This window comes from Schistocerca americana, chromosome 4 (assembly GCF_021461395.2).
Source record: "Schistocerca americana isolate TAMUIC-IGC-003095 chromosome 4, iqSchAmer2.1, whole genome shotgun sequence".
NCBI classification, from domain to species: Eukaryota; Metazoa; Arthropoda; class Insecta; order Orthoptera; family Acrididae; genus Schistocerca; species Schistocerca americana.
In genome coordinates, this window is record NC_060122.1 from 742,841,095 (window position 1) to 742,863,274 (window position 22,180).

The following is a 22,180-nucleotide window of genomic DNA, read 5'->3' on the forward strand; positions in this document are numbered from 1 at the left end:
GCAATTTTGTCGTGTTACAAGATGACGCTGTTCATGCAGCTCTGCAACCTTCGTACTCCGGCCCGCACCGCATATAACACTGCAGGATCAATACTTTCATGATTCTGCTCAACAGCCACCCGAGTACAGTTTCAGTACAATGTTTAAAGCCTGCGTGGTCCCTCCTGGAGCCACATCTCGCTGCACCCTGCTGACCTGCCTCCACCAACACCTCGCCTGACGCTGCCACACCCCCTTCAACTCGCCATCGCCTGCGCAGCTGTCTGACGCACAGGACCCCTGACGACGATGTGCTCGAGCCACACACTTCGTGTGCCAGACGCCGCCTCCACTCACCGTGCTGGCATGAAGGTTTTTTTGTGAGTGTGTGCTAGCTCAGCCCTGCTGTGCTTCGCACTACCAGGGGGGGGAGAGGGGGGCAGAGCTGTGGCTTCTCTGATGCGAAGTGACAGTTCTTTGACTATGCTCTTTAGCTTTATCTTCTAGTCTTTGCGTTCTCCCACTATGTTCGACAGCCATCTTTCTGTATTCGCTCTATCAAGTGACGAAATAAACGTCGTTTCGATCCTAAAAGTGAGTTATTACAGTTCAACGCCATGTAAAACCCACACTGTGATGTAATATACAATGTAAACTTGGACCTGAATTTTGGAATATTGAAGAGATTTTTGCTGCCCCTAGACAACAGCTGCTTGAAGAAGGTTAGTAAATTAACTTCTTCTTTCTATTACCAATAGTGAAATTGTCTACACCATTTATACATAAGCGATATACACTTTGGTTGCGAGGGAGACAGTTAAATTGTTGACTACAGTATCTGTCTCATGGTAGTGAGCTGATCAGGCCCTTCATTCCAGGGTTCACAGGATACCATACAAGAAAAGGACAAGCTTAATTTTGCACGAGCAAAGTTATGCTATGGTTTTAAATGCCACCTTACAGAAATGTGGCTTAACCAAAATCGAACATGCAAAAGGACTGAGCCGGGATTTTAAGTACACATCATTCACTATTTGACAAGCTGGATTGTTTTTTTAAAAACTATATAATACTAAGAGAAACAGTTTCTGAGATCAGCAACATCCACTTTAAACAACAGTTAAAAAGGAAACAACAGCTTGGATACCAACAACTGTTTTGAAATGAAACAGGACCTTTCATCAAATTACAACTTTTTGTAGACAATTTAATAAACTGGAAATATTTAATGTCAAATCACATCCAAATCTTATGATAATTTAAACCACAAACTGTAATATTTTAACCAAGGGCACAGCTTGAGAAAACAGTAATGGATGCAAATAAGTTAATTACAGTTTTCCGTTTACTTTTGACGAGAATGTTACAAACTTGACCTTTTAGCAGAGTAATTTGCTGGTGGTATCTGACTGGAACTGTAAGATTTATTGTACACATTAACACATTAAACACAGTTACACAAACTAATGTATTATACAGTCCACAAAATAAAGAATAACACTGTCCATAGCAACCCAAAAGATATATACACAGTCAAGGAACAGATTCTAAATTCTCTCAACCCCCACTAGAATCAAGCACAAAAAAATAAATAAAAGAAATAAAACCAGATGTTTTGTCATCATATCTGCTACTATGGTTTGAAGATCTGTGCTGCACAGTGACTTGGGCTGACTCTAGTTTTTCTCCTATAAAGTGGTGTCTAGCGTTTATATGTTTGGTTTGACTCTTGTAACCATTAGTCTTAAATAAGGCAATTGCTGCTCTGTTGTCACACAATAGTTTGATAGGATCCTTCTTGGGGATTTGAGATATTTGATTGTCTAACTGTTGAAGCCACAGAGCCTCCTGACCTGCTGAGGTCAGGGCCATATATTCTGCTGCAGTTGTGGATAAGGCTATGGTTGGCTGTTACTTCCTCTGCCAGGATTTTACTGCTCCTTGAGATTTAAACAGTTATCCAGTTATTGACTTCCTGTCTTTGGAAACTTTGGCCCAGTCTGTATCATAGTAACCTGTTTTGTGGCAGTCCTGTCTTTTAGAAAACAATAATCACATATCCTTGGTTCCTTTAGGTATCTAATGATTCTTTTGACTGCTTGTCAGGGTGGCATGCTTGGATTGTCACAAAAATGACTGACAATCTGTATCGAATAATCTAGGTCTGGCCTCTTTCCTAACTGAGCAGACATTAAATCTCCTATTGCTTTTGATAGAGTATGTTCTTCATAGCTTCTTGCTCCTGTTCTGTTTTTTTTTTTTTTTTTTTTTTTTTTTTTTTTTTTTTTTTTTTTTTTTTTTTGAACTCATGTCATGAATGAGCAATTGGTTACGAATGAGCAATTGGTTACTGTCCAGTGGCATAGATATTGGGTTCCATTCTTTCATATTAATTCTGTTGAGAATCTGCTCCACATAGTGTGTCTGGTCTATCCATATATAATCTTCTTTATGGTTCCTAGTGATTCAGATACCTAAACAATTTGCAGAATCACCAAGGTTTTTCAGCTAAAATTTTTCTCTTAAACTCTTTTTGAAAACTTCTTTCTATTATGAAATGTTACTGAAAATTAGCATATCATCCATATAAACAGCAGCTATTAAAATGTCTGAACTTTGATTTTTGTAATAGACACAAGGGTCAGCTGTTGATCTCTTCAAGTTTAGATTTAACAGTGTTCTGTCTAATTTCAAGTTCCATCTGTGACCACCTTGCTTTAATCCATATTCTGCCTTTTTCAGTCTTTTAATACCAATATTTTTCACTGTCTCTGTAGCAGAGTCTACCTCTGACATTTTCATGTAAATCTCTTCATGTAAGTCACCTTGTAGGAAAGCAGTGGCAGCATCTAGATGATCAATGTCAAGATCAGGTTTAGCAGCCACAGCAAATAAATATCTTGATGAGTTATATCTTATACCTGGGGCATATGTTTCACCGTAATCCAGGCTTTGCTTTTGAGTAGTATCTTCTATTACTAGCCATGTTTTATAGTGTACAATGTGACCTTTCAAATCTTTCTTTGACTGAGACACCCATTTCCCATTTATTGGTTTCTTAAACGAAGGTGAAACAGCAGACTCCCATGTGTAGTTCTCTTTGTGTGATTGTAACTCTTCTTGTATTGGTTTCAGCCAGTGTTTAGACTGATAAGTTACAAAGTCATATAGCTCCTTTGGCTTGGGAATTCTGGATGACTTTTGTACTGACTCAAGTTGCTGTGGATGCTCGTCATCATTATTTGCATTATCTGGGTTTGGTTCCTCATTGTATTCCTCAACTACTACTGGCTGTGATAGTCTCAGGTTCAGTTTCAAATTCTTCGACTTCAGCCGTTATTTGATTTTGCTTCTTTTGCATCAGTGGGAGAAACAATAGACTTGGTTCCCGCAACACAGTTTTTTCTTTACACTGTTTAAAAGTACATTCATAAAAAATAATGTCCCTTGTTTTTATGATTCTCTGGCAATTAGTTTCAAAAAGCCTGTATGTTTTTGATTATTCACAGTATCCTACCAAGATACATCCAATACTTTTTTTGTCCCAATTTCATTGAGTAGCTTTCAGAATGTGAATATAGGCCTTGCTTCCCAATATTTTGAGATGTTGAAGATCCACCTTTTTGGTTATCTAAGCTTCTTCTGGAGTCTTGCTTTTTAGTGTCTTAATTGAGATCTCTCAATAACATACACTGCATGGGAGCCTGCTTCTGCTCAGAATTTATTTGGCAAATTTGTTTCGGAGATCAGGCATCTTGCTTTTTCTACTATTGTAGGGTTATTATGCTCATCAACTCTGTTTTGTTCTGGTACATACAGTGCTGTAGTCTGATGTTGGATACCTACCTGTATGAAAAAGTTTATCAATTTATCATTGAAGTTTTCTGTGTGTAATTACCTGCATGTGAAGTACAGATCATTTTTCCAGTTTGCCTTTCAACTACACTCCTGGAAACTGAAATAAGAACACTGTGAATTCATTGTCCCAGGAAGGGGAAACTTTATTGACACATTCCTGGGGTCAGATACATCACATGATCACACTGACAGAACCACAGGCACATAGACACAGGCAACAGAGCATGCACAATGTCGGCACTAGTACAGTGTATATCCACCTTTCGCAGCAATGCAGGCTGCTATTCTCCCATGGAGACGATCGTAGAGATGCTGGATGTAGTCCTGTGGAACGGCTTGCCATGCCATTTCCACCTGGCGCCTCAGTTGGACCAGCGTTCGTGCTAGACGTGCAGACCGCGTGAGACGATGCTTCATCCAGTCCCAAACATGCTCAATGGGGGACAGATCCGGAGATCTTGCTGGCCAGGGTAGTTGACTTACACCTTCTAGAGCACGTTGGGTGGCACGGGATACATGCGGACGTGCATTGTCCTGTTGGAACAGCAAGTTCCCTTGCCGGTCTAGGAATGGTAGAACGATGGGTTCGATGATGGTTTGGATGTACCGTGCACTATTCAGTGTCCCCTCGACGATCACCAGTGGTGTACGGCCAGTGTAGGAGATCGCTCCCCACACCATGATGCCGGGTGTTGGCCCTGTGTGCCTCGGTCATATGCAGTCCTGATTGTGGCGCTCACCTGCACGGCGCCAAACACGCATACGACCATCATTGGCACCAAGGCAGAAGCGACTCTCATCGCTGAAGACGACACGTCTCCATTCGTCCCTCCATTCACGCCTGTCGCGACACCACTGGAGGCGGGCTGCACGATGTTGGGGCATGAGCGGAAGATGGCCTAATGGTGTGCGGGACCGTAGCCCAGCTTCATGGAGACGGTTGCGAATGGTCCTCGCCGATACCCCAGGAGCAACAGTGTCCCTAATTTGCTGGGAAGTGGCGGTGCGGTCCCCTACGGCACTGCGTAGGATCCTACGGTCTTGGCGTGCATCCGTGCGTCGCTGTGGTCCGGTCCCAGGTCAACGGGCACGTGCACCTTCCGCCGACCACTGGCGACAACATCGATGTACTGTGGAGACCTCACGCCCCACGTGTTGAGCAATTCGGCGGTACGTCCACCCGGCCTCCCGCATGCCCACTATACGCCCTCGCTCAAAGTCCGTCAACTGCACATACGGTTCACGTCCACGCTGTCGCGGCATGCTACCAGTGTTAAAGACTGCGATGGAGCTCCGTATGCTACGGCAAACTGGCTGACACTGACGGCGGCGGTGCACAAATGCTGCGCAGCTAGCGCCATTCAACGGCCAACACCGCGGTTCCTGATGTGTCCGCTGTGCCGTGCGTGTGATCATTGCTTGTACAGCCCTCTCGCAGTGTCCGGAGCAAGTATGGTGGGTCTGACACACCGGTGTCAATGTGTTCTTTTTTCCATTTCCAGGAGTGTAGATTTTTAGTATCGAATCAGGTGTGGTACTTGATTTTTATTTCTGAGAGTATACACAAATGCTTTCCTGGAATAGCAATTAAGGTAAGGTAATACTTGGCTCCTCCAGTTGACTTATTTTGTATAGCCCACACAAACCTGAGTAAATTAGGTCAAGAGTTTCCAAGGCTCTTGAACCAGATCGTAAAAAAGAAAGTCTTGTTTGTTTCCCTTTAAGCAAATATCGCAAGTAGTATTAGCTGCTTCCTCAAATGAAATTGCACTAGTCAGGCCTTTGCGAAGTGCATGCATACTTCAGATTGCAGATGACCCAGACTTTTATGACAGAAGCCTGTGCTATTTGACTGTAATACTGATTTTGCTTTAAAAATTAGATATGTTACTGTGGATTACCTGTCTTGAGCTGACTGCAATTTAATTAATCTTTCTTTTTAATTAAATTGCAGTCAGCTCAAGACAGATAAACTACAGTAACAGATTTTAATAGCTGTCGCAGAAGATGGCCATTCGAAAAAAAGTATAGATTAGGTCATTTAGTTGGTACAGTTGGTATATACCATTTGCTAATGATGCAGTTGTTGTGACTCGCTGATCTTTCAAAGTGCCGCAATGCGGTTATGCGCGTCCTCTACATGCGGCACTGTCTGCCAGCCATGCAGCAGCAGCGCCACCTAAGCGGCCAGCCAGCCAGCGGCCGCTAGGCTTGGACTCAGTTATGATTTGACTGAGATTTGATAGAGCTGCATCAAACCACTCTCAGGACTGAAAACCACAACAACAACAACATGCTCAATTGGATTCCTCGTTGATGACATTTTTGTCCCTTTTATCTCCTGGGTTAGGCTATGCAGACAACTTTGAAGCTCATATCATGCTCAAACCCACTGCTCGGCCTAAGTTTTTTTGGGCTCGGCCCATTCCTGTGGCCCTTCGTGATCAGGTCAAATGGGAGCTGGATCATCTCACTGCTTCAGGGGTCTTACTTCCTGTCACTTCCAGTGAGTGGTCCTCTCCTGTCATTGTCGTTGCTAAGTCAAATGGTTATATTCATCTCCCTGTCGATTTGAAAGCCACTGTAAATGCTCAATGCCTTATCGACACTTACCCTATGCCTCGACCTGAAGAACTGTTTACTAAACCTGCTGGAGGCCAGTATTTTTCTAAACTTGACCTGTCAGAATCTTATCATCAACTTCCCCTCGAAGCTGCTTCCTGGCAGTTTCTGGCCCTTAACACGCCTTTCGGCCTTTATCAATACCAAATATTGCCATTCGGGGTTGCCAGTGCCCCTGCTCTCTTTCAGCGATTCTTGGAACAATTATTGCTCACTGTCCCTGGGTGTATAAATTACCAGGATGATGCTGTTGCCACTGGCTCCACCACTGATGAATAACTTCAAAATCTCCACACACTTTTTCATGTCTTACAGACTGCCGGTCTTAAGTGTAATCTTCAGAAATCAAAATTTTTTCAGGCATCTATCACGTACTTTGGGTTTTAACTCTCTCGGGATGGTATTTGTCTGCTTCAGCAAACTGTCACTGCGATCGATGCCCTTCCTCACCCTACATCTGTTAAGGAACTGCAGGCCTTCTTGGGGAAAATAGCATACTATCACAAGTTTTTACCATCTGCTGCTTCGGTGGCTCAACCGTTGAATGCCTGTTGCATAAAAATGTGCCTTTTCACTGGTCTGCATCATGCAATGCGGCTTTCCAGAAATTGAAGACTATGCTGAGACAGGCCCCGTGCCTGGCTACTTATCGACCTGGCCAACATCTTGTTCTTGCCACAGACGCCTTTCAATACGGGGTCGGTGCAGTCCTTGCGCACCATTTTGCTAATGGTTCTGAACAACCCATTGCTTATGCCTCCAAAACGCTCATGGACACCCAACAAAAGTATTCTCAAATTGAAAAAGAAACTTTGGCCATTATTTATGCTCTTCATAAGTTTGGTGTTTTTCTCTATGTATCCAAATTTCATCTTGTTACGGATCACAAACCACTTGTTTCCTTGTTTCATCCATCAATGTCACTTGCCAACAAGGCTGCACACCGCCTCCAGCGTTGGGCTCTTTACTTGTCTCATTTCAATTATGAGATTCATTTCCAGCCGACGGCTCAACATGCGAATACTGATGCACTGTCTCGCCTTCCCATGGGTCCTGATCTGGCATTCGATAGGAATGAACTTTTGTGTTTCCACCTGGATGTTGCCAAGCAGCGGGTTGTGGACGGGTTCCCCATCACTGGGGACTGGCTGGCGGCTGCTACGGGTTCTGACCCTACCCTCTCCCAGGTTTTACGCTGTATTCGGAAGGGTTGGCCAGATCGTCCGTCTGATAAGACTTCTGATCCGTTGCAGAACTACTATGCTTTGAATTACCGCCACACGGCTAGGGATGGTGTTATCCTCCTTTCCACCGAAAATGCTTCACCGCATGTTGTGGTACCTGCGTCTTTGCGTGCTTCGGTCTTGCGCCTGCTTCACCAAGGGCACTGGGGTGTGTCTCGCACAAAATCTGTGGCGCACTGTCATGTGTACTGGCCCGGCATCGACTCTGAAATCGCACACATGGTCGCTGCCTGCGGCCCTTGTGCGTCATCTTTGTCACCACAGCCTTCGCCTGAGAAGCCCTGGGAGCGTATTCATGCTGACTTTGCGGGACCTTTTTTTAGGTACTTATTGGCTTCTCGTTATTGACGCCTCCTCTAACTTTCCTTTCATTGTCCGTTGCACGTCGCCTACCACCACGGCAACCACCAATGCTCTAGCTCGCATTTTCTCTTTGGAAGGCCTTCCCTCTACTCTTGTTACTGATAATGGTCCGCAATTTGCCTCTTCTGATTTTGTGGATTTTTGTGCCCGTCACGGCGTCATGCATGTCACAGCCCCTCCGTTCCATCCACAGTCAAACGGTGAGGCTGAACGACTGGTCCGCACATTTAAGGCTCAGATGAGGAAACTCCTGACTTCTGCTGCTGACGATGTGCTTCTCCAATTTCTGGCTTGTTACCGCTTCACCCCCATGGGCGACCACAGCCCGGCTGAGCTCTTACATGGCTGACAGCCCCGCACGCTACTTCATCTTCTGCAGCCTTCCACCTCACGGCCGCGGGTGCCTTTGCTTGGCTGGTTCACCACTGACGACCTTGTATGGGTACGGGGATATGGCAGGCGGCCAAAATGGAGTCCTGGCCGCATCTTACGACACCGTGGCCGACGCCTGTATGAAATCCAGACGGACACGGGTGTTGCAGTGCGTCATTCGGACCAGCTTCGGCCTCGTGTGTCGGCAACGCCTGTTCTGGATGCCACTACACCACCTTCGGCTCTACCTGATGCTCGGGATACTGGAATCTCTCATTACTCACAACGCAGTCCTCTCACTATCATATCGGTGCCAGCACAAGAACTGACACCACTAGGAGACGTGTTCATGCAGGAAACAGATGATCATCATCTGTCGGAGCAACTCTACTCGCCTCCATGTCCTACGGACGCGGACACATCGCCCATGTCTCCTGTTATAACAACCGGACTTGCTGCAAAGGGCAGATTGGTGCATGGGGCTCCAGCAGATTCGATCCCCATGCCTCCTGTCATCTCAACCTGTTATCATCAGGGACACTTCCGTCCGTACTGGAAGCCTCCTCCTTGAGACTTTACGGCCAGTCAAACAACACCTGTGGACGTTAGCAATCTACAGGCCTCCTCCATAAAGACCTGTGCAAAAAATTCAAAGGGGTTAAAACTGTTGTGACTCACTGATCTTTCAAAGAGCTGCCGCGCAGTTATGCGTGTCCTCTACATGCGGCGCTGTCTGCCAGCCATGCAGCAGCAGCGCCACCTAAGCGGCCAGCCAGCCAGTGGCCGCTAGACTTGGACTCAGTTATGATTTGACTGTTAAAGTGTACACACGTCTTACTTTGTTTACTTGATCTGTGACTTTCATGTATTGTGTCTTCCTTGAAATATATTTCTTCAACTTGAAGCTGTTACAATTGGCGACGAGGTAGCGATTTTTCTTTTCCATAGTTTCCGGACACATGTCCACATAACATATTTTCTTTCTTTGTGTGTGAGGAATGTTTCCCAAAAGTTTGGCCGTACCTTTTTTTTAACACCCTGTATACATGGCTGCAAACTCGTACAGACAAGGCAGGCAATTTGTAAAAGAAAAAGAAACCACAAGACTCAACCTCCCCCAACTAATACTGGAAAAAGGGGGAGTGGAGTGCTTTCTCCTTTTTTGCCTTTTGATAAAATTGACTATTCTCCTTGACTTGGCTCACATGAGCCCACAACACACTGTGTGTGCAGAAATTCTGCAAAAGAAGATTAACAAGACTTAATTTCTGCATGATCTACAAGGACTGAGGAACTGCAGAGCCAATTTACTAGCATAATCTACCTCCCCTTTTAAGGCGATGTTGGGGTTCTACACAAAAACTCATTCCCCTACTGTAACTTTAAACTCCTTTGACCGCAATTGTAAAGCCTTACTAACTTCTGATGGGAGTGCTGGATGTTGTGTTTCACCCTCCTCTAATTCCACTCAATAATTTCCGGACTAACCTGCTCCAGAAGAAGGTCATTAATAGACCGTAAGTTAGCTAATTGGGAATTCACCTGATAAACAAATATAAGGGAAACTGGGAAGGCCTTAAGAGTCTCATGTTGGAACATATTGAATGCCAAATTGAGTCAGGGTATCAAAAGATCCCACTTCCTTTGAGACCTACCATCAAAAATGATCAGTGGTGCCTTTAAATTACGGTTAACTTGCTCCACAAAGGAGGGTTGCAGATGGTATGGAGAGGTGGTGATACGTTAACAGCGTTCTCAAAACTAAACCTTTTAAACACTTTGGAAATGAAAGGCAAAGCATTATCTTTCACAAGAGACCTAGGTGGTCCAAAGGCGGAAAAAATTACTTCGATGGCCAAAGGCCCTGTAAACCTACTGCTCAGAATCAACTAGCAAACAGGAGATGGTATCGACAACCACCAGGACATACCCGTTCCCGGCACAAGTATGACAAATGGGTCCTAAGTAATCAATAAAAAGTTTCTCCACAGGACAATCCTCCTTGTCAACTGGAGAAGGCCTTTATGCTAGTGAGTACTGGGTTTAGCACTCTTGCAGCTTTCAAACTCCCACTAATCTCCAAATATCTTTGCAAATGGTAGGCCAAGTAACATGCTCCTGAACCTTAGGAATAGTTTTATGAATACCCAAGTGGCTACCCACCACAGTATCATGAAAGTAATGGAATACAGGACTGACAAGTTTCATGGACAAACTGATCTTAGTTTTGCTCTTGCTGCAACAACTATAACAAAGCAGTCCTATGTGCAGGCTATAACCAGAGACCTGTTCCCCTTATAACAACCTCCGTTTAATCCCAGTAATTGTTGGTCAAGATATTGCTTCCCTCTCAAATTAATAAAGAGTTCAGGATCTCCGTCAACATCTCCATTGCCCAGTCCTCAGAAGCCCCCCCGCCTCTGATCCTGATGACCACTCAGCTTAAGGCCACCTAACTGTCCGGACTCTTAATATGCCTGGCCTTAAAACAGAAGGCGGAAATCTGAATTGCCCAATGTGCTATTCACTCAGTCTTCTGGGGATGTCTCAGAATCCAACTTAGGGCCTGGTTATTCATTTCTAGAAGAAAATTCCTATGCTCAAGATAAAACTTAAATTTCTCAATTGCCAATGTTTCCCATTCTTAATTGGAATATTTAGTTTCTGCGTGTAACAACTTCCTAGAAGCATAAGCTATGGGATGTCACTCCCATTTTGTTCTTGCAGAAGAACAGCCACTATTCCACAAGCAGAAGCACCCTTTTGGACAACAAACAGGCGCCCAAAATCAAGAATAGCCAAGCTAGGGAGATTACTGAGGGCCTTTTTAATTGCCTAAGAGGATGCCCGATGACTATCGTCTCAGTGGAAAACAACCCTTTTTGTACAAAGTTTGTTAAGGGGCCCAGCACAACTTAACAAAGTTCATAAAGTTGTTTCCTCTCAAGAAAGCTACCAGTAAGCAAATCATCTCTAAGTTTGAAAACACATATTTTCATCACTTGGCTATCCTCAAAACAATTTTATCTGATACTGGTTCTTAATTTACATCAACAGCTTGGAAAGATTTTGTTGACCATGCAAAAATAAGGCATATTCTAACTTCGGTGTACCATCCTTCAAGTAACCTTGCAGAAAGATATATGAGAGAGGTTGGAAGACTGTTTAGAACATATTGAAGTAAGAATCATACCAGTTGGATAGATTATGTCATTGACTTTGAGGATATTATGAACAGATTACAACATTCTTCAACAGGTTTTTCCCCATTGGAAATCATGTTTAATCACAGACCAGCTAACTTAATTTCTGAAAACATTGAGTTTCCACCATTTAAAATTCTGTCTCCACAAGAGAGGGAAGAATGTGTTAGGGATATGATGAAAAAACAGGGGGATAGGAGAGAGAAGAGACATGATGGTAAAGGTATATTTTCTAAGTTTGAAGTAGGAGATCTTGTGTTGGTAAAAGTAAAAGAGAAATCTAAAGTGTTGACACCTGAAATAAAGAAATTTTTCGATATTTATATAGTCGCAGAAGAAGCCAAGTAGTGCAGTCACCATAGTGTAGTGGTTATGATACTGGATTGTTGCATGGAGGGTTGTGAGTTCAAACAGAACTGAAAAATTTTAATTTGTATATTTGGTTTGAGTACATTCTAGAAATATCCACAAATGGCAAGAATCATTATACTGGAATGTTCTGTAGCTGTATATATACCACATGTGTTCTGGTCAGAGGCAGTTCCCTCCGTGGTTTTGTATGTGCAAGTGCTGAATAAACTTTCGTTAAGTGAAGTTAGTGTTCGTCATTCATCTACTTACACTTTCTTCCACAAAACATTATTCTGGTGGAGGCGCTGGGTATTGGAACTTGTGATACTGCACATTATCAACGGCATGGTGGCTCCCATCAGGCCACGACAGAGCCGCTGTTTACATGGCGAGAAACCCAAGTTCGAGCCATATTCAACAGATCGCAATCTATTGGAGATAGAAGAAGAAGAGGACGTCACAGTGACAGCAACTGTGTGCCACCACGTGAGACATCCTTCCAGCTTCTCTGGTAATGATGGCCAATACCCAAACAAGTGGCTGAAGGTATATGAGTGTATAGCCAGATTTAACAAATGGGATGACACTGTGTGTTTGGCTAACGTATTTTCCTACTTGGAGGGCACTGCCGAGCAATGGTATGAGAACAACAAGTAGAAGTTCACAAGCTGGGAAGTATTCCAGGCAGAACTGCGCAAATATTTCGGCGACACACAATGACAGAAGTGCAAGGCTGAAGATAAATTAAAGTGCAGGGCACAGCGTCCAGGAGAAACGGCAGCATCCTACATTCAAGACATCTTGGAGCTGTGTAAAATACTGGATCCTTGAATGTAGGAGGAAGATAAGGTTGCACATCTCATAAAGGGTGCTGCTCAGGACATGTATCAAGCCCTACTCCTGAAAGAGGTTTCGACAGCAGACGACTTCATAAAATGGTACCAGTATACCAAGACAATGCATCAAAAAAGAATTATATGCAAGAAGTTTGAACGGCTTCCAAACGGCGTATTGATGTCTGTGATGGAGGAAGAAACTGATTCCACAAGTGTTCTTCGTCAGATAGTGAGAGAGGAAGTTCAGAAGACACTTGGACTGCATACTGAGCAAAAAACCAAGACGCTTCAAGAGGTCATAAGGAAGGAATTGGAACAGACATTGAACCCAATCTCTCGTCCTTCATTTCCCTTTAAAACTGTAAAATAGTCGAGACCCAGGTGAAGTTACATTCCTACAATACTGAATGAGGAACCTGTTTGGGCACCAAGGAAGACTGATGTCTGGGGACCATGAATAACCAACCAATATGTTTCCACTGTGGATGACTACGTAGGTCACCACCGCTGCAAGCTAGCCACTGGAGAGGACGCTCCCCAACACGTTGATCAAGGTCTCCATCACTGTTTGGAAGCTCCAGCTGATCACCTAGCCGCCACAACCTGGAATACTAAAGGGTGCGACCTTCCTTGCCAACACGTCGATCAAGATCTCTATCACTGTTTGGAAGCTCCAGCTGATCACCTAGCCGCCACAACCTGAAATACTAAAGGGTGCGACCTTCCTTGGAGGTGAGGTCGCCGAAGAGAAAAATCCTCTGCTGTCGATCACTACAAAAACGATAGGAAACTACATCGATATCCTCATGGGTGGCCGACCAGCCCAAGCTCTTGTGGACTCTGGAGCATCATATTCAGTCATTTTGGAGAAGTACCGTCACCAACCACCCCCATGAACCATGGACCTTGCCGTTGGTGGGGAGGCTTGTGTGCCTCAGCGATACAGATGGCAGTACCGTAGGTGCATCCACAACGGAGGGGTATCTGTTGAGAGGCCAGACAAACGTGTGATTCCTGAAGAGGGGCAGCAGCCTTTTCAGTAGTTGCAGGGGCAACAGTCTGGATGATTGACTGATCTGGCCTTGCAACACTAAACAAAACGGCCTTGCTGTGCTGGTACTGCGAACGGCTGAAATCAAGGGGAAACTACAGCTGTAATTTCTCCGGAGGGCATGCAGCTTTACTGTATGGTTAAATGATGATGGCGTCCTCTTGGGTAAAATATTCCGGAGGTAAAATAGTCCCCTATTCGAATCTCCTGGCGGGGACTACTCAGGAGGACGTCGTTATCAGGAGAAAGAAAACTGGCGTTCTACGGATCGGAGTGTGGAATGTCAGATCCCTTAATCGGGCAGGTAGGTTAGAAAATTTAAAAAGGGAAATGGATAGGTTGAAGATAGATATAGTGGGAATTAGTGAAGTTCGGTGGCAGGAGGAACAAGACTTTTGGTCAGGTGAATACAGGGTTATAAATACAAAATCAAATAGGGGTAATGCAGGAGTAGGTTTAATAATGAATAAAAAAATAGGAGTGCGGGTAAGCTATTACCAACAGCATAGTGAATGCATTATTGTGGCCAAGATAGACATGAAGCCCATGCCTACTACAGTAGTACAAGTTTATATGCCAACTAGCTCTGCAGATGATGAAGAAATGGATGAAATGTATGATGGGATAAAAGAAATTATTCAGGTAGTGAAGGGAGACGAAAATTTAATAGTCAAGGGTGACTGGAATTCGAGAGTAGGAAAAGGGAGAGAAGGAAACATAGTGGGTGAATATGGATTGGGGGAGAGAAATGAAAGAGGAAGCCGTCTGGTAGAATTTTGCACAGAGCATAACTTAATCTTAGCTAAGACTTGGTTCAAAAATCATAAAAGAAGGTTGTATACATGGAAGAATCCCGGAGATACTAAAAGGTATCAGATAGATTATATAATGGTAAGACAGAGATTTAGGAACCAAGTTTTAAATTGTAAGACATTTCCAGGGGCAGATGTGGACTCTGACCACAATCTGTTGGTTATGAACTGTGGATTAAAACTGAAGAAACTGCAAAAAGGTGGGAATTAAGGAGATGGGACCTGGATAAACTGACTAAACCAGAGGTTGTAGAAAGTTTCAGGGAGAGCATAAGGGAACAATTGACAAGAATGAGGGGAAAGAAATACAGTAGAAGAAGAATGGGTAGCTCTGAAGGATGAAGTAGTGAAGGCAGCAGAGGATCAAGTAGGTAAAAAGACGAGGGCTAGTAGAAATCCTTGGGTAACAGAAGAAATATTGAATTTAATTGATGAAAGGAGAAAATATAAAAATGCAATAAATGAAGCAGGCAAAAAGGAATAAATAGTCTCAAAAATGAGATCGACAGGAAGTGCATGGCTAGAGGACAAATTTAAGGATGTAGAGGCTTATCTCACTAGGGGTAAGATAGATACTGCCTACAGGAAAATTAAAGAGACCTTTGGATAAAAGAGAGCCACTTGTATGAATATCAAGAGCTCAGATGGAAACCCAGTTCCAAGCAAAGAAGGGAAAGCAGAAAGGTGGAAGGAGTATATAGAGGGTCTACACAAGGGTGATGTACTTGAGGAATGTAGTCGAATTAAGTCAGGTGATGCTGAGGGAATTAGATTAGGAAATAAGACACTTAAAGTAGTAAAGGAGTTTTGCTACTCGGGGAGCAAAATAACTGATGATGGTCGAAGTAGAGAAGATATAAAATGTAGACTGGCAATGGCAAGGAAAGCGTTTCTGAAGAAGAGAAATTTGTTAACATCGAGTATAGATTTAAGTGTCAGGAAGTCGTTTCTGAAAGTATTTGTATGGAGTGTAGCCATGTATGGAAGTGAAACATGGATGATAAATAGTTTGGACAAGAAGAGAATAGAAGCTTTCGAAATGTGGTGTACAGAAGAATGCTGAAGATTAGATGGGTAGATCACATAACTAATGAGGAGGTATTGAATAGAATTGGGGAGAAGAGGAGTTTGTGGCAAAACTTGACAAGAAGAAGGGACCGGTTGGTAGGACATGTTTTGAGGCATCAAGGGATCACAAATTTAGCATTGGAGGGCAGCGTGGAGGGTAAAAATCGTAGAGGGAGACCAAGAGATGAATACACTAAGCAGATTCAGAAGGATGTAGGTTGCAGTAAGTACTGGGAGATGAAGAAGCTTGCACGGGATAGAGTAGCATGGAGAGCTGCATCAAACCAGTCTCAGGACTGAAGACAACAACAACAACAACAAACCATCACCAAGTGCAGGAAACCATATTCGTCGACAACAAAACATCTCTGCTGAAGGTGGCTAACTGGAAATATGTAAAACCTACAGGAACATGTGTAATTTGTGTGGGTATAAGTGACCTTAGAATTCTTCTTACAAGAGTGTAGTCATGTCATTCTCGGATGGGACTTTTTGAAAGCTTCTCAAGCAATTATAGATTGTGGTTGCTTGAAGATTATGCTAGACGAGATGAGTTATGCTAGACGAGATGAGATACTGCGGACAGGAAGATGTGCATCCGAGTGTGTGGAGACTATGTGTGCTGGATGAAGTGATCATTCCTGCAGTCAGTGCTAGAAAGGTAGCTGTCATGTGTCATGCCATGCACCAACCCATGGATCTTGGTGTGGAATGTAAGAGAAGCATACCACTGAAGAATAACTTGCTCATCCCAACCTCTGTCATCTCATTTAGGAACAGATTCAGTGAATTGTGGATAGTTAACTGTCGCCAAGAACTGCAGATCCTTCCAAGACACATGTGCATAGCAAACTCTGAGCCATTAATTGCAGAGCCGCTGAGCATCATAGAAACTTCCCATGCCGAGTCTGTGGGCAAAATTAGCACTACCACTACAAGACAAAACCTTCTAACTCGACTATCAACAGATCTCACTAATGAACAACAGAAGAAGTTACTTGCCATTCTTCAAGAGTTCTCTGAATGCTTCAATCCACAGGTGAAGAGCAAATTAGACAAATCGATGGTGAAGTACCGGATTAGCACTGGAGACCATCAACCAATAAACCAGAGAGCAATGGAATGTCGAATAATTCGCGGCGAGGCAGAGAAAATGATGAAGAATGAAATCATTCAGCCTTCTCAGAGTCCGTGGTCATCACCAGTGGTTCTCGTCAGGAAGAAGGATGGCAGTTGGCACTTGGCACTTTTGTGTTGATTACAGGAAGCTTAATAAGATAACTAAAAAGGACATTTACCCTCTTCCATGAATTGACGATACACTAGATTGTCTGAAGGGGGCTAAATTTTTCTCAACCATGGACATGTACTCGGGATACTGGCAAATCGAAGTAGATGAGGCTGATCATGAGAAAATTTCATTCATTAACCCTAAGGGCATGTATGAGTTTAAGGTAATGCCGTTTGGTTTGTGTAATGCACCAGCAAATTTTTAATGAATGATGGATAGTCTTCTAAGGTACCTGAAGTGGACAATGTGTCTTTGTTATTTAGATTACATTATACTGTTCTCAGAGATATTTGATAAACACATAAAAAGACTGAGGGCCATTATTAAGTGTCTCCAACAAGGCACGCTGAAACTTAATCTGAGAAATTGTCTCTTTGGAGCAAAAGAAATCAAAATACTTGGGCAGCTTGTGTCAAACAAAGGTGTGCGGGCAGACCCAGAAAAGGTGAAAGCTGTGACGGAATTTCCTATTCCTAAAAGTATCAGAGACGTAAGAAGCTTCTTTGGATTGTGTTCTTACTACCGTCATTTTATCAAAGACTTTTGTATCAAAGCCAGGCCATTCCAAGAGTTGCTAAAATCCAATGCTAAATTTATCTGGGATGGTGCTCAACAAGATTCTTTCAATGTGCTGTGAAAAGCTCTGATGACTGACCCGGTACTTGGTCTGTATGTTGAGTAGAGCAACCGGGATGAGGTACTACCTTTCGTGACGTTTGCCTACAACACCACCAGTCAAGACGCCACAGGATTTATGACATTTTTCCTGGTGCATGCGTGTGAGGCGACGACAATGATGAACAGTGTGTTTCCATTACATCCTGATGAGGTGGACGATGACTACATTGGCCAGGTGTTAACCAGAGCTGAGGAAGCTTGGCAGTTTGCTCAACTCCACATGCTGCAGGCTCAACGAAGGTATGACGTGAGCCACCACCCTGTTGTCTACCAGCCTGGTGACCTTGTCTGGTTCTTCACTCCTGTTCGGAAGGTTGGTCTCTCTGAGAAGCTCCTCAGGCACTACTTTGGACCTTATAAGGTTGTAAGACAGTTGTCTGATGTTATTTATGAAGTTGAAGATTTCAACCCCGACACAAGACGACAATAGATCAGAGATATGGTCCACGTCCTTTGAATGAAGCCCTATAAGGATCCTGCAACTCACGGTAAATTCGAAGCTCCAGTGACAGGCAACAAGTGGGAGGTTCGAAGAATGCAGTGGCAAGGGAAGTTCTAAGAAGATCCCAGGGCGAACATCAGTCATAGGGAGTCGGAGTATGCAGGACTGATGGCTCATTCCCGGACTAGGAGGACATAACACCAAGATGCTGTTCTCTTAAGGAGGGAGCAATGTCGCAGAAGAAGCCAAGTAGCACAGTTGCCATAGTGTAGTGGTCATGATACTAGATTATTGCATGGAGGGTCGTGAGTCCAATACTCACCTGAACTGAAAAATTTTAATTTCTATATTCGGTTCGAGTACATTCTAGAAGTATCCACAAATGGCAAGAATAATTGTACTGGAATGTTCCGTAGCTGTATATATACCATATGTGTTCTGGTCAGAGGCAGTTCGCTATGCGCTCTTGTATGTGCAAGTGCTGAATAAACCTTCGTTAAGTGAAGTTAGTGTTCATCATTCATCTACTTACACCTTTCTCTATGTGGCAATATTGGACCATTTGAAGTTCTTGAAAATCTAATGCATACAGACTTGTGTATTAAGAATCTAAGAAATAGTTTGGATTATGCAATATCACTGAACTGAAAGCATAGAGACATGATCCATAAGTATCTTTTTTTTTTGTCCTTTTTTCCATTGTCATGAATTTAGTATGTACGATGATGTGATTTCTAGAGTTCTATTTTATCCATTGACTGAGTTTAAATCTATCTGTATATCCATAAGACTAGATAACTGTGTTTTGTTTTCTGGAATTTAATATGTAAGATGTGATTTTTAAAGTTTTCTCTTATCTATTGACTGGGTTAAAATCTACGATACACTATATAATTATGTTCTGTAATAGATTTGTGCTTTCCAATTTAATATATAGATGCCACGAGACTAAATGCGTAGAGCTTTTTACAATTTTGAAATAGGACAATATTCGTAATTTGTACTGCCAAAATTAGGAATATTATCTGAGCCGTGCTGTGGCTCATGTTGGTGCTGTTGTAGGTTTCCGTCCTCTGTTGGAGGCCAGACTGTATCGTTTGGTTGACATGATTGCGGTTGTTTGTATTCTTCTTGTGTTGACTGGCGCCACTTGTTTTCGCAAATATTGCCTGTCCGCTAGTGGCAGCAGTGGTGTTATCGATATGTAGTAACTGTGGCCCTACGTTTGGCGTGATTTCATTGTTCTTCCAGGTTGTGTGAGTGGGCAGTTTGGTTGTGAACACCATAGGAGCCAAGAGGAGAGTGCAAGAACACGCTGGGACCGCTGGCAGCACACATGCACTGCCAGATGGAAGAGCCGTGGTCGAGAGGGTGCACGACCTAGTCGTCAACTGGATCCAACAAGCTTTATGTTGAGTGGATTTTAATCCTAGCGGTGAAACCTCCACCACTGTGAGATCTCGCGATTCTCCAGTGATTTGGGTTCATGTTGCTGCTCGCAGTGTCACCAAGATGAAGAGCAGTGAGTGGAGTACTTGGGGAAGGCAGATCTAATTAGCTTTCCTTGACTTCTTGTTACTAACTGCTGCATTCTATGTGTTACTAGTTGTTAAGTGCAACCAGTGGTGTTTTTCCTGCCTAGTGGCCACTAACGCCCCAGTGACCTGCCCTTGAGGTTAGTATATGTAACAGCAGTGTACGTTTCCTCGCCTTGCCGCTGCTGTAAGGTAGGGGTGTCGTTTTGACAGTTTCCTTGATTTTTAGGTCGGTTGGCGTTTCTTCTACTCTGATAATGGTGGTTCCTTTCTCGTTTTGGATGCTCTAAACACAGCATTCTGAGGACACAGTGCTGACCACTGGTTCCGGCTTTGGGATGGTGCTCCATCATTGCATTGGTTATCGGACGTTAGGCAGCTTCAGCAGATTATCATTAGTCATTCATTAGACTGCCACTAGTGTGAGTTACCATCTTGCGAAGTGAATGCAACTCTTGGCTGCTTTTCTCATGGCTCACGAAAGTGTTTTCGGCATCACTTACTCAGAGGTCAAGTCCTGGAGCACTGTCTGTGAGTAGCCCTTGTGTTTTATTATTGTGTTATTATTTTATTATTGTATTACCAAATTACCATCATTTGTCTTACCTGTTTGGTGATCAGTTGCTTGTCCTTTTGAATTAACCTTGTTTTTTTTCTGTTTTACAGTATGTTTCTAAATTTTTTAATATAATTGCCATTCCTGGCGTTACAGCAAGTTTCAACAGTTGTGCTACCAAGTTTACTATAATTGTGTCTCACCTGTTTGGTGGTCAGTTGCCTGTCTTTTAAATTAACTTTTGCTCTTGCCTTGTTGTTTGACCGTATGTTTGTTAATTTTTTTAATAATTGCCATTCTTGGCGTTAAAGGCCTTCAGCCATGACTGTCGCTACTTGTCTTAAAATTCTAATGTGGCAATTTTGTTTTAGCAGTTAACCTTTAAGGCCTTGGTGACTTGTTTTCAATATTTTAATAACAGTAGTTTGTAATTTGCAACAAGTTAAAACAGTTCTTAATTTATTGCCATTAAGGTCTTCAGCCGTGAGTGTCGTTACTTGTCTTAAAATTTTAATTTGGCAATTGTATTATTGCAACAAGCCGTCTTTTATATTTTAATAACTGTTATTGTAAGTTGCAGTAAGTTTAATCAATGCTTAATTTATTGCCATTAAGGCTTTCAACCATGAATCAGTTCTTAAATTATTGCCATTATTTTAATTTGTTGTTGATTTTAAATAAATTGTGTGTGATTAAAAGAAAAGCCAACCAATAGTAACTGATTACGGCCCCGTCCACAATCGTAACTGAATCCTGCCTTCCTTGACCACCAGGTCTCAAATGGTAGCAGAGCTTGGTTGTGACTGTAATTTTGCCATTTCAGTTACTGTTGGTTTGATTTGTTAACGATTTTTGTCTTTGTGATTCTGTTCTGTTTTAGGCGATCAATTCTGTAATGGCGTCAGGCAGTGCCCTGGGATCAGCCTATTGAGGAAGGACCACCTCACTCATGAGCTGGCAATAAGATGCCAGCCTATTGAGGGTAGTGTTCTGGACTTAGCAGCCCCCTTGCGTGCTACCATGCTTCAGCCAATTGACGTCATGCCGGATGTTTTGGATGAGACAAGGCAGCCATTGAGGTTTTGTTTAAAACTGTTAGGAGTCTTGAGGACAACATCGGTTTCTAGAGGGCACTCAACCCAGTGGCAGTCAGTTAGACAGGTTGTGGACACGGCTGATACATTTAACCATCCGGGTATCTGATTTAAGGGGATTAAAGGTAGAGGATCGTCATAAGGAATGAACCACTGTGTTGGAGTCCTTGGTTAATAAATTGCAGTTTAAGTTCACATGTTTAGAGCTAGACAGGAAGAGGACAGGGGAGCAGGATTTGCTATCTTCCGGATGGTGCACTAGCGAGCCCGGGAATAACACCCTTATGTCTTCCGAGAGGTTTGATGGGTATTTGCTAAATTACGTAATCCCCTGGTGCATCTGTTTTGAGACATCGCAGAATTAGTTATAGACCGACTCGAGCAAACTGAAAGCTTGTTATGGTTGCTGGTTTGCTTTGAGTAACAGGCTGATGCGTTTGGTGTTTCCCATCAAGTAGTTTTGTCTCTATTGTATCCTTTAATTAGAGGCGAATTGAGGACACTGGTATCCAGGGCCATGGCAGGAGGGTTATCCTTGCAGCAGTTGAGGGAGCTTATATTAGGGAAAGACTGACCACGGGATTTCGCAAACAACTTGAGTGTTGCTATATTTGGCAGATCCAGCAAGATAAAGAGGAGTTACATCAATACATGGAAAGAGTTAAGATGGCCTGCTTGGCCTTGTTAGTTGATTTGCCAGCACTGGAGTTAGTTTCAATTGTCCTGAGAGGAATGGAAGAGGTGGATAAGTTACAATTTATTTTTCGTGGTCATTCCTCTCTGTGGGAGGAACTGCGTGCCGCTGTTGTAGCGGTACCTGTGTTA

The 22,180-nt window shown here is 43.2% G+C and overlaps 1 long non-coding RNA gene across 1 annotated transcript; it reads left to right on the plus strand.

Annotated features, from left to right (window-relative positions):
- Positions 1-506: 506 nt before the first annotated feature.
- LOC124614044 lies at positions 507-21,204 on the plus strand. Its single transcript, XR_006979684.1, has 3 exons — positions 507-573; positions 682-701; positions 21,142-21,204. It is a non-coding gene; the product is annotated as an uncharacterized LOC124614044 (long non-coding RNA).
- Positions 21,205-22,180: the final 976 nt, after the last annotated feature.